Raw genomic sequence first — 3,913 nt, 5'->3', positions numbered from 1 at the left:
TTTTGAGACGGAGTCTCGCTCTGTTGCCCAGGCTGGAGTGCAGTGGCCGGATCTCAGCTCACTGCAAGCTCCGCCTCCCGGGTTTACGCCATTCTCCTGCCTCAGCCTCCCTAGTAGCTGGGACTACAGGCGCCCGCCACCTCACCTGGCTAGTTTTTTGTATTTTTTAGTAGAGACGGGGTTTCACCGTGTTAGCCAGGATGGTCTCTATTTCCTGACCTTGTGATCCGCCCGTCTCGGCCTCCCAAAGTGCTGGGATTACAGGCTTGAGCCACCACGCCCGGCCTATTTTCAAATAGACATTTTCATCTCTAAAAGTTTTGTAAAAATAGATGGCATAACATTTATTTTAATCCAGTATTTTGTTTTTCAGAAAGCCAAGATAACAAAGTCCAGGTCTACTGACATCTAATTATATATTATAGTGATGATACTTAAATAATCTATAAAAATAGAGATGTTCTGTAAGAATCCACAACAATACAGATGTTCTTTCTTATGTTTGAAACCAAATGGAATATTATCAATTTGTGACCTGTTTGCTTTTGATTTCTTGGATCTAGAATACTGTATGGCAGATTGATAATCTTTAAGTGTTTATTATATTAAATGGAACTAATCATTTGGTATTTTGTAGTGAATTCATACTATTAGGCTGTGAGCTGTATGAGGCCAAGGTCCATGTCAGCTTCACCTGTATTCTCCACAGCATCTAATATAGTATCCAGCCCATAGTAAGTATATGCAGCCAATATATAAAAGAATGTAAAATTTTAAAAAAATCTAGCATACTTTTTACCAGATTTATTAGTTGGATAATAACCAGGTAGCAATTCAACTACTGGATAAAATGCTCTTAATTTATGATGGTAAAATTATTTCATCAACAAATATGGTTGATTGACAGGGGATACAAACCTTTTTCCATAAGCCGTTTAAAATTAATCGGTTATAGGCATGAAACATAGAGGATAGGATGCATAATTTATGATTAAAATATTAATTTTACTCACTTGCAATTGAGATGGGAGTTTTAATGAGATCTTTATTTAGTGTTTTTTTTTTTCTTCAGAGAAATGATGGACCGTCAGTAAATGCTGGAAAAAAGTTCTTAGTTGTTCTTAGCCATTTCTATAGTGAGTCGAAGTAGTAGTATGTAGCAGGGATCAGTAGGGTAATACTTATACATAAAACTTGCTCCATATTTAAATGTCTGGACACAGTGGATTTAGTTTTTTTTAAAGTGAGTGGAGATGTGATACCTCCATTCAGGAGAATCTGAAGAATCTGCAAAATTAACAATTGTTTTAGGACCCTAAATCTAAGAGAAGTTTTAAAAATTGCATACAGATTTTTTTTAAATTTTGGGTGATTTGCTAGCAAATTTCATGTTATAATAGCAGTATCTCTAGATCTGGATTCATGGTTAGCTCTAATGAGAACAAAACGAAGAGTTAGAATGTTTTATCTTCCTATTGCCCAGTGTCAATTCAGGCTGGATTCCAGCTTCTGTCCTAATGTGGTACAGAGCTGAAAGGACAAGCATTTCTCAAAAGGCTGCATATAGCACTCTCTGTTCTTGTGGATAAGGACGATTACTCATGAAACCAAGAAAATCTTCACTCTGAATTTTCTCACGAGCCAAAGTTCACTGTTCTTACGTATGTGCTACTATAAATGACATACATTTGTATAAATCTGCAGTTATACACCAATGTCAAAGATCAGAATAAGTTTATGAGAGAAATGACCACTTCCTATCATGTCTCAATCATATTTATCTCAATAATAGAGATACCCAAATAACTGATTATTAAATAAGCATTTATATTGGTCCTTAGACTAAAGTTGCAAATGTAATTTCCTAGACATCTCATGGGCAATTATAAAATATAATTAGATTGTAATAGTAAATGGGTTTGACCAAGTGACTTCCTATTTGACTCAGGCAAAGCGTTCTCATCTTTGGAGAAATCTCTCTTAAGAAATCAGTCTTCCCATTTTGGGCTCCTCATTTTGAAACCTTGGGAAAAGAATAGACTATCCTGATATTTAATTTTTAAGTTATTATAATACAGCATTCCAGGCTGACTAGAGTATATAGTACTTGAAGGTTGGCAGGTTATACAACAAGTATTAATGCAGGAATTGATCTAAGAATCTGACCTTGTGGTATTTGAGTGACATTTACAATTCACCAACGTACAGATGTATGAAAAGTTGGTTCTTTAGAATTTTTTACTAGTTGAATTTCTTTATTATTAGCATTGTTCTTAAGTTTATAAAAATATTTTTCCTTGTATTTTGTGACATTTTTGTAAAAATAGGATCTCTCTTGACTTTAATTTCTAGCAGAAAATAAATTATAATTTACTAAAAGTTTTGATCATTCCATACAACTTCAGATATTTTTCTGATTTATATGACAAGATTTGGTTTAGCATTTTAAAACAATATTATATAGTATCCCATGACTCCAATTTGCAAAAGTTTTAATTTTCTTTCAAAAATCTCATTTTTCCTGAAAATATTTTAATATTTTCATTAGAAATAGAATGATTTCATAAAATCGTTATTTATTATTTATTGCCTTAAGTCTAGTTAATGATTATTTCCTTAGGAAAGAGTAGTACAGCTTTTGTCTTATCATAAGCTAGCGTGTGGAGTTTATTTGTTCAAATGAAATAGGTGGTTATAAAATATTCTGTTATGTAACAGAAAACAAAACAAAACATTCTGATTTCAGAAATAAGACATACTTTTTTGATAATCTCAGTGCTTGGTTTAGGAAGACTAGGACAGATCTATTACGTAAACTCTATCAGGTAACTGATAAGTAAGTGTATCTACCCATTTCACTCAATATATTATGAACTTTTTAATGTTAATCAGTATTATAAATAATATGTCAATATTATAAATAATTATACTATATATTACATAATTTGAAATTACATGTGTTATAATGATAATGATAGCTATAAAAATTGAAGATTTTTTCATTATGTGATATTACAGTAATGTGTTTAATCAATTTCCTATTACTGGAAACTTTGCTGTTTTCCATCTTCGCTGCCATAGCCAGCACAGTGATGAACGTCTGTAAATGAATATTTCAGGGTATGCTTATTTATTTTATTAGATGAGTAACTAGAAGAGAAATTTTTAAATCAAAGGATACCTACATTTTTCAAGTTTCTGACAAATATTGCCAAATGCCTACCAAGAAGATCATACTAATTTATAGAACCATCAGCAATTTACAAAAGCAACCATTCTCTCCTGTGCTTCTTAGCACAGAGTTTTATAATTGTTTATGATCCTAGCCAATTTAATAAATACAATGAAATCCCAGTGAAATTTTAATTGCATTTCTGAGGATCATGAATTCTTCTAGGCTTATTGGACATTTATATTTCTTCTGTGAACTGCTTTTTTCATTTCCTTTTTATATTTTCCGTAAAAAGCATATTTGTGTTGTTACTGATTTCACAAGTCTTTTAGAAATGATACTTTGTTATAATATGTTGTAAATAAATTTTTTTCTCATTTCCTAATATAATTTTAAATCTTTTACAATTATAAGTTGTTATTTGTTTGTTTGCTCTGTTGATCTTCTTCTATGCTTGTGAGCGTTGATGCCATGCTTAGCAAAACTTTTTCCACTCAAAAATTATATAAATACAATGTATAACTTACATTTATTTTGAGTATTTGCATGAGTTAATTTTTATACATTTAAATCTTTAAATCTTTTCCATTTGGAAAATATTTTGGGGTTAGGTGTGAAAAATGCATTAATTCTTTTTACTGCTATACTTGACAAACTTGTTATATACTATTTGCTCAATAATTCAGACTCTTTTACTGTTATGAAACAAATTTATCATATATAAGTCCTATCATGTGACTT

At 31.2% G+C, this 3,913-nt stretch overlaps 1 protein-coding gene across 4 annotated transcripts in view; it reads left to right on the top strand.

Annotated features, from left to right (window-relative positions):
• PDE1C (phosphodiesterase 1C) overlaps positions 1-3,913 on the top strand; it is a 579,473-nt gene that overhangs the window by 407,168 nt on the left and 168,392 nt on the right. The window lies entirely within an intron of this gene.

The sequence above is a fragment of the Piliocolobus tephrosceles genome, chromosome 8 (assembly GCF_002776525.5).
Source record: "Piliocolobus tephrosceles isolate RC106 chromosome 8, ASM277652v3, whole genome shotgun sequence".
Taxonomy (NCBI): domain Eukaryota; kingdom Metazoa; phylum Chordata; class Mammalia; order Primates; family Cercopithecidae; genus Piliocolobus; species Piliocolobus tephrosceles.
This window is presented reverse-complemented; position numbering and strand designations above follow the sequence as displayed.